Source organism: Octodon degus, unplaced genomic scaffold (genome assembly GCF_000260255.1).
Source record: "Octodon degus isolate 3935 unplaced genomic scaffold, OctDeg1.0 scaffold00256, whole genome shotgun sequence".
NCBI lineage: Eukaryota > Metazoa > Chordata > Mammalia > Rodentia > Octodontidae > Octodon > Octodon degus.
The window spans coordinates 929,651-943,779 of record NW_004524832.1 but is presented as its reverse complement, the minus strand read 5'-3'; the positions used below and the strand labels follow the sequence as shown (position 1 = coordinate 943,779).

The 14,129-nt window shown below is 40.4% G+C and overlaps 1 pseudogene; it reads left to right on the top strand.

Annotated features, from left to right (window-relative positions):
- The first annotated feature begins 3,064 nt into the window (after positions 1–3,064).
- Positions 3,065–3,672, top strand: LOC101574898 (annotated as a pseudogene).
- Positions 3,673–14,129: the final 10,457 nt, after the last annotated feature.

Below are 14,129 nucleotides of genomic sequence, written 5' to 3'. Positions count from 1 at the left end.
ACTGTGTAAATGAATGGGGATGGTTTTTTCAATAAATTTTGTTTTCAAGGGCACTGGATTTGACCTGTTGGGTTACAATTTGCCACACCTTGATACAGATTTATTGCAGCGTCATGGTCAGCATCAGTAACAGACATTGCACCCCTATTATTTAATCATTGGTATACTTGGGATGTGGGTCAAAAAAGAGGAAGATGGGGACTTGAGCAGCTATGGCCCCATAAATCAGCCTCAGATTTACCTGTCAGAAAAAGACCAGTTTTTAAAAGAGAAAACTGTGAAGGGTAAGGGCACAGTGTTTCTTGAGGCCTTAGGTGGTATGCTCTTCAATTATAACCCAGGTTTTTGCATCTAGAGAATAGGTTTCTTTTTAAACTATCAGCTACCTTTTTTTTTTCTTTGTACTACTGTATCAGCTTTCTCATCATTGGGACAAAATACTTGACACCCACAATATGAGGGAGGAGAGGCTGGATTTGGCTCATAATTTTAGAAATTCAGGACACAGTCAGCTGAGTCCAAGGCCAGAACATTATGGTGGAAGGGTGTGGTGGGACAAAGCTGCTCAGGTCATGGTGGGCAGGAAGCAGCGGAGAGGACATCTGGTGAGGAGGGGACTTCATATGGTAGGTCACATCTCCATGATCCACCCAGGTACACCCAGGAGCATGCTTCACTAATAACTTACTAGGTGGGTCTTAATCTTTTAAAGTTGACAAATCAAGATTAACACTGAAAACTACTTTATGCTGAAAAAAATTGAAATTAAAATCAAACTCCTAAGGATTTCTGAATTGAATTTTGCTTTTGACAACATCTGAACATCCAAGCTGTCTTTTGGGAGCATCTGCGGCACGTTGTAGAAATTCCAGTATGCTGACCAAGAAACATGTTTTCTAAGCAAAGCCATGATGCTTTCTTATGGTGCTGTATTTTTGAGAAAATGTTTGTGAAAATGAGAGAATGGACACTGACCTCTTTCCTTAGCATCACAAGGTTGGCTCCAACTAAGTTGAGGTCATGACCAGTTCTATCAGATCCAGTTTCTCTGTTTCTACTTTCAAGACCAGTGTTCCCAGCATCCCCTTGAGATCACTGATGAGATAATATCTTAGAAAATTTAGGAGATGGGTAGAGCTCTAATCTTCTCTTGGTACTCATTTTTATTTTTATTTTTGTTTTTGACTCAATGAGCCTTCCTAGGGGGGTCTAGGTAGAAGTATAACTGATGAATTTGGTTACTCAATGTTCTAGCTTCTAGTGGTGTTTTCTTAATTTTTGGAGTCTTAGGTAGAACTGTAAGCACAGGCTGGAACCTGGGGCGATGGAAGCTGCTATTGTGCAATGTCATCTTTTCTTCTCTGATGTTGGGTAACCTTTCTTCTTTGGCTTAGGGCCCATTAAGATACACATATTTTATGTGGTGAAGAAGAATTCTCAGCCATAAGCTTCCCATTACAAATTTGCATATATCATAGTGAGTAGAGACAAAGCCCTATTATCCTGAGGGAGGAATGAAGTGCTAAAGATGAAACTTTTAAAAAGATGAAAAGAATATATATTCCAATATATATATATATCCAAAGCTTATATGAATTTTTTTGACCTTGTGACATAGTGTAGTTAAACAAAAAGCAATTTTTATGGCAAGAAATCATGTCAGTAATTCCCATGCTTGATTTATAGGTGTTTCCCTCATATCTGCTTCTCTCCATTAAGGAAACTGGTTCTGCACCTGAGAGGTGGATGTTGCAATGGCCGCTGCAGGGATGTGTAGATGGATCTGTCCTGGAGGGAGGACTCTCTGCGAAGAGTGTTTTCCAGGCCACTTCAGCTTTCCTTGAAAGTCAGAAGTGTGTACCTTGGCTAACATGAGAGGTGAGAGGGGCTGTTCTTCAACCCTAAGGGTCTCAGGAATTTGCCCATCTGAGTCCTATATGAAGGGTTCTGGATAAGAAGAAATCTATGAGCTAATCCATAATTTGTAAGGAGCATTAAAAAAATTGGAAAATTTTTTTAAAATAGGATGATTTGTGTGAAGTTCTCAAAGGAAGGGATGTGGTGAAGTAAAAGTTAAAAAACCTGCTGATGTCCCATAGCTACTGGGGAGTGCAGGTGTGGTAAGCAGTTTCACAGAAACTGTCTTGGGGTGTATGGCCCCACCAGAATGGGTACCTGGGTGAAGTAGAAGGTCTGCCATAAGTGCGTGAGGAGGAAGTAATTAAGCAGACAGTAAATTGGCTTAGTTCTGGTTGAAGTACAAACTTGTAGAGAACTCCTTGTTGTCCAATCCTCAGTTTCTTGATCTGTAAGGAAGATGATTGATGCCTTGCCTGCTTACCCTAAGAGCTCTTGGAAGAATGCAATGAGAGGGAGTCTAGGGAAGCATGCTGAGAGCCACGGAGTGTCAAGGAGGAAAACCTTTCTTCTACCCTTTTATATTCAAGGCAGGGAGAACTGAGAATGAAAGGAACAGGACAAACAACACCCTGCTGTTTATGACCGAACTCCTTGGGCCCTTTGCAGGCTAACGCTTGGGCCATCCCAGCCCTTGGTATATCATCTGTATATGTAATGGTGCCCCGTCACCGAAGGAATTGTAGTCACTTCTGTTACTGAAAAGCAGCCATCATCACCAGTTAGTTCCAACCTGTAGCACAGGAGATGCACTCGGGCATGAACACAAAATCTGTAGGGACTGGAAAATTTGCAGAATTGGAGACTGCAGATTCCTAGCCCTTAGTCCACATGGAGGTAGAATCAGTAGTCCTGCTGTCTGATCCCCATTTCAAGGCCAGATGGAGGCACCTGCAAAACCCCTGGATGCAGAGGACCTTATCGAGACAGGTCCAGACAAGTCTCTGCACCATGAAGTGGAGATCATGTCCATAGACCCTGTCACACCTGGGCAGGAGAAGTCATCCCAGGAATTGGAGGGTGCCCCCAGGGGCAGCTGCAGCAGTGTGTGCAGTTGTGTGGTCATGGTCATCTAGAGGTCCATCCCTCCTGTGCTAGAAGGACTTGCTGAGCTGCAAATGCAAGCAGAAGGGAAAGCAGCATCTGAATGGGTTTGGTGAGGCCAGCAATAACAACAAGCAAAGCAGAACAACCACCACCTTATTCTAACAACAGGTTGACTATTGTCTAACTAATAAGAATCAACAAAGCCCACCATCACCACCATCTATACCTGGACCTTTCCCCCAAGCAACTATCTATTTATCTAAGTCTAAGGATGCCCAGTTTCTGCAACAGAATTTAGCAAAAGTTACAGCTATGCATGTGATGTTGGACAGCAAGATGACCAGTTCCCAACCTTTTATTTTAATGGGCTCAAATGTTCAGGAGATACAGGATTGGAAACCTCTTTCTGGATGCACTATTGTCTCCCAGTAGATGGCCTAATGAGATACGCTACAGTCCAACAGCCAGTTTCTGTCACTGCAGACAAGAAATTCCAGAAACATACTAGAGTCCCCAGAATGCCAGTCTTCCAATGAGTGAGTATGATGGCCCCAGACCACAAAGCCTGGTCTTTCTATTGCTTTCCCAGTAGAAGATGTAGCTAATAGAGGTTCAGGATCTGGTGATAAGCATACTCTTTTTGGAAGTTATGGTATTGCTGGAGAGATTACTGTGACCAGTTCCTGTGTGCCCAGAACTGAATCTTAACTCTAGTAGGTATGTTTTCCTACCATACTACAGCCACCTTCATGTACTTGAGTTCTCAGCATTTTGATGTGTCAACCTGGAGACTGAGCTATTTTATAAAACTAAATAGATGTAATACATGAGTCAGGGTATACTTAATTTGATTGGTTACATTCAGTGGTCTACTAGCTACCACAAAAGATGCAATATGTAAACCAAGAAAAAAGAAGAAAAGAAAAAGAAAGGACAGAAGACCAAGAAACAGGAGATTTTACTAGTATGTACATACATGAGTGTTCACAGAAATGAAACTGTTAGTTTTGGGGGTTTAGATAGCCTTTTAACATAGAAAGGTGGTTTGAGATTCAAAGGATAATTCTGCCAAATAACTAGGAAATACTTGGGGGACTAACAGGAGATAAGAATTATTTCATGCACACTTGTTTTGGCGTTGACTCCTCAGCCCCAGGGATGGGAGCCACTCCTCCTTTCCTGCTGAGGAAAGAGGTGGTCCTTGAGGTGCACCGCAGCCACAACCACCAACAGCTGAGCAAGGAGTTCTCTACTTTCTCGCAGATGAGTGGAGGGCAGAGACCTTTGCCTGCATCTGCCTATTTCTGTTGCCTTTAGAACAAAATAATCCTTACCACACAGTGACAGTTTTGGGGCCAGAATGTCCTGATTCCCTTCAAACATGTTTTACAAATATAGGGATCGATTCTGGTGTTTTATGTCAACTTCTTTTTTCAAATTGAAATCCTAGTTTCTAATAAATACTCAGAAAAAAATAAATAAATACTCAGCAAAATTGACCCAGTTGAAAAAATGGAAAGGAAATTACAAAAACTGTAACATCCTTTTGAAACATCCTTAGCGTCCTTATAAAAATGTACCTAGTCTTTTACTAACAATGAAAGTTAAGGGAGATGGGAATGGAACTAATTATCTGCAAAGATCCCTTGACTCCTCACTTTCCACTGGAGTTCAGTTCTCAAGGAAGAGACCCTGATGGGTTCCTGCCTTCAGGCATAATTATCTCAAGGCTGACTGACATCTGAAACATGCGACACTTTCCTAGCTCTAATTAGAGTAAACTGGTAGAATGTGTTTACTAGGAGTTTGGGGAATGTTTGGAGGCATAAGCATAGACCTAGCATTATCATTTCCTGTTGATGTTAAAATTTAGCCCCCATTAAAGGGTTCTATATTTAGAATAAAATCACTTACCAAATGGAGCTCAATGATTGTTATATTCATGGAGTAATCAGCCCAGTCAAAGAGATGGGGTCTCAGGAGAAAAAAAATACTACTCACAAAAGCGGAAACCCAAAATCTTTAGAAGTTTATCTAAATAGTCTTAAAGTTTTTCTTAATTTAACAACCTTAAAATTCTTTTGCTATAACTTTTTTGAAGTTAATAAGATGACCATGAAAAAGTCAATATATATAGAAGTGTTTTTCAAAAGTAATAAAAACATTCATCCAAATATCTTCTGAATATTTTAAGTTCCTGCATATTTACCTACCTCTCTTTTATTATTTCATTCATATATTTTTTTCTGATTTTTAAAAGAAAATATTTATTTATGCATTTGGTACAGGGTCTCACTACGCAGCATGGACTCCTAGTGATCCTCCAGTTTTCAGCCTCTCCAGCACTGGGATTAGAGGTGTGCACTACCACCTCCAGTTTCGGTGGCTGCCATAGCACACCCGGGCTACTGGGGCCTGCACAGCATGCGGTACCAGGGCACGAACCTGGGTCCTTGTGCTTGCCAGGCAAGTGATTAGACTGTTGAGCTATCTCTCCAGCCCCACTATTCATGTTCCTTATTTCCAGTTTAATGCCCTTCATATTATAGTTAATGATGTGCCTTGTACTAATTTGAGATTTTTAACTTATTGTCAAAATTTCATAATGTGCCATAAATTCTTATAAAATAAGTGTAGCAAATATTGCATATCTATTGCCTGTGTTCATCAAATATATAACTCATGCTCAACATTCTTAATTATATTTTGTTTAATGATTTTTCATGGACTAAAATTGTGATTTAAATCTTTTTCTATTTAGTCTTCCTTTCCTTGCATTTTCAATAGTTGATACATTATGAATTTTAGTTCAGCCTTTTATGCACCCATACAGTTATAATCTCATTATGGCTTGCAGGGCCGGGGAGGTAGCTCAGTAGAATAAGAGCTTGCCTGGCAAGTGCAAGGGCTTGTTCAATTCCTGGTTCCACCAAAAACACAAACAAAAGAAACAAACCAAAAAATATTCCGTGGGGCTAGGAACTGGCCTAGTAGAATAAGTGCTTGCCTAGCAAGCGCAAGTGCCTAAGTTCAATCCCCAGTTCCACCAAAAAAAAAAAGAAAAGAAAAGAAAGAAAATCATTATGGCTTGCATTGTTTCTTTTCTCTTTGGGGGGTGGTGCACTGCAGCTGGACTCCGTGGCTTCTAGTATTCCAGCAAATGCTCTACCACTAAGCACATCTTCAGCCTATATTAACTTAATTTTTTATGTTTTGAGACAAGATCTTATTACATTGCCATGACCTCAAATTTGCAGTCTTACCTGAGCCTCCTGAGTAAGTGGGGATTTTGGCCGTGCACCATAGTGCCAAGCTAGCATTATATTCTTTATCATAATGTTTATTTGTTGCTTTACACTTTTGTTTAAATTTAACCTTGTAGAATATTGCTAGCATGGTCAACAAATTACTTATTAGAGGGACAATGTAACTTTTATATTTTTCACATCTGAGCTCGTCACCTCCATAAGATTTTACTTAGATAGGAAGAAAACACATTTGCCAGTTAATTGCATCCTAGTCTCTTTTGGGTTAGTTACGTTTTTGGGGTCCATGCTCAGGTGTTTCAGATTTCCTCTCCTCTCCCAGCATCCGTTCAGGATGGCACTCTGATATATGAGACTGGCTTCCACAGCGCGGTAGGATCTGTCACTGCTCTCGACCTTCGTGGTCTCTGTGACCGCATGTCTGCTCTCAGGGCTTTGGGGTGGTTGGAAGTGGTTAAGAATTATTCATATTCTCTGGCCTCTGTTTTTCTGACTGTAGGTCTCTGTTTATTCTGCTCTTTGGGGCCTCCAGGCCATGCATGCCTTCCGGGTCCCCTGCTTGTACACAGCCACTGAGGGGCGGCCTGCTCCCCAGACTGCCATGCCTGGTGTCATATAGCATGACGCTAAACTGAGGTGATGGTTTTCTCTAGAGGTTTGTAGCTTTTGGGGTCCAGGAGCGGAAGGGCCAAAACTGATATTTTCTGATTCTCTTCATGTTGCTTGCAAACTTTTTCTGGCTCCATCTCTTTTTATGTTCAGTTTAGAACTGTTAATTTTTGTGAGTCATTTTGGGCCCAGAGATAAACCTAAAGCACTGTATTAAAAGTGAGTGATGTCATCTGAACATCTTCTCCTTTAATAAATGTATTTACTTCAATTACCTATATTGTTGATCCACCAGAGTATCCTGCTGATGTTATCTTCAAAAACCTATCCCAACTCCATCTCCTTTTTGTCTCTACCACTCCCATCCTACTATAAGCTATTTCTCATTTTATTTTGGTTGGATTATTGCAAAAGCCTCCAAATTTATCTCCTTGATTCCAATCTACATAGCTGGCAGGGTGATTATTTAAAAATATAAATGAGATCATGTAAGTTTGCAAGACCTAACAAAGGTATCCCTTCACACATGAAACAACATTCAAATTCTCTCCTGGATTCTGCTATTCTGTATTCTCCAGCCAATGCCTAACCCCTGCCCCCAGCATCCTCTTGCATCCCTTTCTTCCTTTCTGACTACACTTTTGCCAAACCACACTGACATTCTTTCTGTTCTGGAACAAGACAACTTCTTCCTGCCTTAAGGCTTTTGGGCTAATTTTCTCTGTGTGAGGAAAGCTCTCTCTCTATGACTTTTTTTTTTTCTTTGTCTTTTTGAGACAGGGTCTCACTATTCAGTTCAGGCTGGCTTTGCACTCACTTTGTAGGCTTTGTAGCCCAAGCTGGTCTTGAACTTGCAAAGATTTTCCTGCCTCAGCCTCTTGAGTGCTGGGATTGCAGGGGTGCACCACCACGTCTGGGTCTCTATTAATGTATCAAGGCTAGTCTTCAGTTGTCATATTGTTAGAGAAACCTCATCAGACAATATAAAGTAGTCTCCCAGTTACATTTTATCACATTAACTTTTTCAGTGTTTATCCTAGGGCATATTATTACCAGATTAATCACATTTTGTTTATTTTCCTCAAGCAATGACATGTAAGCGGTGTGAGAGTTGAAGCATGCTCCGTAGTTACCGTCATCATCATATCTGTAAACTAATTTCCCACAAGCTCTGGTTCCTGTGGCCCTGTTCTGTGCCTTTCTATGCATTACCATCATTTAATCTTCATTGCAATTTTATGAGGTTGGAACAATTATTGTCCTCATTTTATTGTTGGAAGAACGGAGGCATAAAGAATCCTATGATTAATCCAAGGTCACACAGCTATTAAATGGTAATGCTGGTATTGAGACCCAGGTAAAATGACAGTGAAGGTCTGTGTCCTAGTTAAACAGTTACAGGTCTGCATAAATCAGAGATACTCCTCTTAAACACTCAATGGCAGGAGTCGGGAGGTAGGGAAACAAGAGAGAAGTCTAAATGGAACTTGATAAATTGTATATCATAGGCATCAAAGCTCATTTTTTCTTTTTTCTTTCTTTTGTTTTTGGTTTTTTGAGACAGAGTCTTGCTATGTATTCCAGGCTAGCCTCTAACTCTTGGCAACCCTCCTGCTTCAGCCTTCCAAGTGCTGGGATTATGCATGTGTACCACCATGCCCAGCTCACAGGCATTAAAAGAAAGATAGGAGAGTATATAGGTGGATATGATATTTGCATTATAAAACATTTGGTATTAAAATATATCAGGAGATCCTGAAATATCTTCATTAATATATTTCTTTGGTCTTGTGTATTTGCTTATATAAGTATCCGATTATTAGTGCATAAAACAAAGAGCTAAAAGGCGAAACTTTTTCAGTATAAAATGTACTGTAAAATGGAAACCATGACTCAAGTCTTTTTCTGGAATTATTCTACATTAGTTTCATATTCTTTTGCACCATTTGAGAAATACAGTATTGAACTCATGATAGGCGCTGTGGAGGGATTGGAAGCAGGTGAAACCCAAACTATCAGGGGAAAATCAGCATTTGCCTTCTTTAAAGAAATGATTTGGAAATCATCAGGCATAACTAATGTTTGTGCTTGGGATCATGTGAGAGTTCGCTAAGAGGCTCGTCCAATTGTGATGGCCAGAAGTAGCAGTCTGATCACAGGTATGCTATGTAGCCATCCCATGTCTCCCCCAGATTTGGTGGTTAATAAAATGAACTGCACGCAGCAGATAATAAGACTACCATTAACAACAGTAATGGCCAGACTCCCTATTTAGTGCCCAAAGCTAGTCTAAGGATCTTGTAGGAATGAGTCCAGTTCATCTTTACCAGGAACTGTTATGTTTTACTGTTTATTCATTTTACTGTTGAAATTGTGAACTAGGAAGGTTAAATGATTTGCCCAGTATCGCACAGTTACAAAATGATAAAGCTTGCATTTAAACTCAATCCTAAGGTTGTGTAAGTAAAGCAAACAACTAATTACCTTTATTAAGTGGCTACTGTTTGCCTGGTCTGTGGCTGGGTACTTCAATGTGGTGTCTTGTTTAATCCTCATGAAAAGAGTGTGAAACCCACATCATATGTGAAGGAAGGAATCCAAGACTCAGAATTAGAGAATATTCCCAAGGTTATGCAAACTAGGCATGTTGGGATCCAAAGTTTGTACAAGCTAGTAACTCATTAAACTTTTTAAACTAGCAAGTGGGATACTATTTTTGCTTCTCCATAATTAATTTTACCACTCAGAGTTCTTTCCCTTAGGTACTTTCTCATTATCCTTTTTTGTTTCATTGTTCTGTTTTTTTGAGGCAAGGGCTCACTGTGTAGTTCAGGCTGGCCTTGACCTCACTGTGCAGCCCAGGCTGGCCTTGAACTCATGGTGATCCTCCTGCCTCAGCTTCCTGAGCATGGGGACTCCAGTTATGTGCCACCATGCCTGGCTGTCTCCTCATTCTTTGTGTTTTTATGAGATGCAGCTCAATAAGACATATGTTATAAACCCTCTAAGATTCTCAGAGCTCAGATAATGTGCTGAGCCTTGTGCTGAGTCGTTCTCTGTCAGTTGCTTCATTTAATCCTGGTGTTACCTTTCTATGCAGGAGGCAACTGGAATTGGGAGAGCTGCTCTTGCAGCGGTTGGAGGAATTGGCTCACGATACAATTTTTTGGAGAGAAAACGGAGCATTTTAAGCCCTCATTGTCTTCCCCTGCACTGAAAGCAAAAGCCGGATTCAGAATTCTTTCAATTTTTGAATATTAAAAAAATATGCAATCCTATTTTACAATGGTTTTCTTTTGGGAAGCACAGCGGTTTGCAGTTATATTCTTTGCAGTGCATTTCTTGAAAAGATCCACTGGGCTAATCTGGTTAATTCTGGACACTTCCTCTTCCCCGTTTTTTCTATGGGGGCTCTCTTGTGTTCTCAAGATAGCCACCATTAGCCCGTCTGCTGCAGGAATGGGGGGGGGGAGGGATGGTGAGTCTCTGGGCAAGTCATTTGCATACCTCTTGTTAAGAACGCGACCACATCCTGGCTGGGACAATGTGCTGTCTGATAAACAGACTGCATCCCCCAGTGTCTGCCTGGAGCAGGGCCAGTGTGCGGCCTCTTTTGTCACAAGGTGCTGTTTATTCTGCCTGGAAGTCCAAGCCAGCTAAATGAATCTTTTATTTCTCCTATTCTCTAGCAGAAATTCCTTGAGTCAAAAACATTTATTAATATTAGATTAAGGGGGAGCATCAGCATTCTCCATAGAATCTTTCCTACCCTGTGGAAAACCTACAAACTGTTTTTATCTTTCTCTCCAGCTATAAATTCTTTGGGGTTAGACAAACTAGAAAACTTGGAAAGTATAGTGCGAGGACCATAAAGATCGATGTTTGCCAAGGTTTTGTGTTGATAAATATTTATTTCCACATCTGTTTTCTATGTGTTTTCTCTCTCTTTCCCCCATCTCAGCCCAACACATGCAGACAAAAGGAAATAGAAGCTCACACAATTAACAGTGACTGCAGGACATCTTGTTGACCAATCTGAATAATTGAGTCCTAATTTCTCCATTTGCCTTACAATTTGGCAAATGAGAGGAGAGGATAGAGAACAAGAGAGAGGGATAGAGGCAGAGAGAGCAGAAAGAGTGGGAGAGAGAATTGATTCTGAGACTCAGTCTCAGAGAAGATTGAGGTAAAAAAATCTATTTCTTCTTTCATTTTACTGCTTTTCCTTTTTAACTCCCCACAACACAGCTCACCATTTCCTGCTCTGCTTAAAGGATTTTCAATTCTAAATATGCAACATACTTTTTTTTTTTTTTTTTGCGGAACCAAGGATTGTACTCAGATCCTTGCGCTTGCCAGGGAAGCACGTATTCTACTGAGCCATCTCCCTGGCCCACAACATACTTTTAAGACATATTTTAACCACACATTTTATTGGTAACTGTATCCACTGAAAGGAAGTTAGTCTGTGACACAGAAATTGTTTTAATACTTTTCATCAATAATTCATATCTTTTTGCTTTTATGTTGACCCCTGAAATCCCTTCTGCCCTTATTGTGTCTAACCCCACAGGAGCAGGGGGCCTTCTGGGGAGGCATTCACTGGATTCCTCCTGGAGATGTCGTAGATGAACTGCCATAGAAATGATATCACTGAGCAGTTTAGAAAAAGATTCTAGTTGGCATTTGGAAGGATAGTTGATATTGGTGATGAAGCTTCTGAAAGGGTATCTAGCTGCTGAAGAAAAAGAATATGCTAGACATAGATTATTGGAGGTTTAGAAGTTAAACACTTGCCCGTGGAGAATACTGAGGTCTATTGTGAGAATGAAAATTAGAGCTATATAGAAAACCTTGGGCAGGTTGGCCTATGCCAAGCAAGCTTAGTCATTTTACAAGGCTGCTTGGTTTACAACTTCCCAGAGTGAGTTCACTGTCGAGGACCAAGTTCGTCTGAACCAAAGTAAGTGTCAGATCACCATCCATGGTAGAGTCCAGTGCTGCTGAGTCTGAATCTTGAGGCCTGGCACAATGTGAAAAAGTAATCCGCAAAGCATTCATTGAAGTGTGGTGCTCTTTTCTAATTTAGAAATGCTGGCATTGCCTGGCAGGGAATAGCCCTTTGGAGATGGGTAGTGCATGAATAAAGGAGATGTCATCCTCCTGTACTGCATCTATCTAAGCCACGGTCTGTGCTAGGACTTTATTTACTTGACTATTTGTTATGATATGAGTCAAGTAACAATCTTCTTCATGTTCTTTAGAAAAAGAGATCTGAGAAGGCCTTCTACCCTCAGATTGTTTCATTGGCTTCCATAGCTTTCCACCTTTCCATATCCCCAGGGTGTTTTGGTGAAAGATGTCACATCATGGCTATTTTATGATCTGATATTTAGAAGGACTGTAAACATCCAAAAGCGTGGATTTTAATGACTTCAAATATCTGATTCTGTAGCATAACTTCCTTCCTTCCTTCCCTTCAACTATGCTGGGGATTGAACCAGGGTCTTGTGCATGCAAGGCAAGAGCTCTACCACTGAGCCACATCCCCAACCCTGGAGTTGCATGTGTCTCTTGATCATATAAGAGACATAAACTTGGAGATATGGAGGCTTTAATGCTTCTGGGAATCACCATCCTAGAGTGGGGAGGGGAAACAAAAACCAGCCAAACTCAACCCAGTGCCTTTGGTACTTAGTTATAGTTCTGGGAAATGACTGGCTTAGAGGAGAAGGAAGTGGAAGCTGGAGGGCTTCTGTGGCCAGCTGGTTCGTTTCCCAAAGGTTTTACTGGCCAGTGCATCTGAAGACAGGAAGTAGCTGGGGTGTGGTGGCAGACCTGGGGTTAGTCTCTCCCATCAGAAAAGATAAGATGAAATCTATAGGTCACCTGAAAATAGAAAGTGGTTGGTCAGATCTACACATATGGTTATTTCTGGAACACTGTGTACATAGGGGCTGTGTGCTGACCACGTGGCTCTGCAAGGTAGATAGTGGCATGATGGGTAGTTGTGGCTGCTTTTATCCCAAGCGCTTTGACATTCAGGGCCTGGACAAAAGCACATAGTTTTGGTTTGGCATTCTATGACTATCCAGCTGGGTTATTTTTTCCTTCCTCTTCTTTTATAGGGCAGTTTAAGGTTTAGATTTTCTTTTTACCATGGAGTCTAATTTAATTGTGGTTTATTTTATTTTATTTTTTTGTATATGTGCCCAGAGCTTTTTGGGCTATTGGTAAACTTTAAAAAATACCACAGCACATGTAAACATATATAATTTAAGAGTCTGTGATGACAGAGGCCTATGATAGCCTTTGGAAAATTCTATCTTGGAAGCAATTCTAATTAACAAGGTACTTTCTGGATCCTTTCTTGCATGCTTTATTAATAATAATTCTGTTAGTCAGATAGATTCTTTTTTCATCCTATGATTTAATTTTTCCCTATTCTGTTTCTCAACAACCAATTCTACTGCAGTTACCTTTAATGAAAGTGTGGTTAACTTAAGATAACAAACAACGAACATTAGAGATAAGAATAGTTGGACTCTTAAAAGTCAACGTTTTCCAGATTTTTTAAAACAATAAATCATGTGAGAATGGACTACAAAGAAACCTTATTAAACTACAATTGATTTATTCAAAAGAATCTCAGAATTTAAAGAATGTATTCTTCCCCCAGTTAACTGGACCCTTTCTTTTCAGAATAAAGCTATTGGATGACTTGTTCAGAACCACTTTTTCCTATCCTTTAAATTTCAAGTGGAGTCAGCTTAATTCTTTAAGCAGAGGGGACTAGTGTCTGAGTGGAACCTCGATAGAATTTACTGTACATTTCTGACACCACTCACCCACAGCGAACAAGAGTAGCCAGGCTGTGCGACTTTGAAGGTGGTGACCTGACTATTCCTGACCATGCCAAGAATCAGGATGGAACAGTGGCTTGCTCAGGAAGAGATGAGATCTCAGCTCCACTCCAGTGTGTGCTGTGCATTTGAGAAGGGCCCCAGGGGTGCACGTACCGTAATTCTTTGTTGACTTGTTCTGCTTTTGGCAGGGGGGTTTATTTAAGAAGAAAAAATTCTTTAGGTAGAGTATTTCTTTGCCAAATTATTCACCTCTCCTTGGCAATTGATGGTTCAAATATACTTTAAGCTACTAGTATGTCTTGTAAGTATTTTATGTGATAGCCTCAAAATTAATACTTTTTAAAAAATACATTTATGACTGGGCTAATTAGGTCTCACTAGCCACATTAAAATTGTATGTAACTTTATTTCCTTCTTTGTTGTT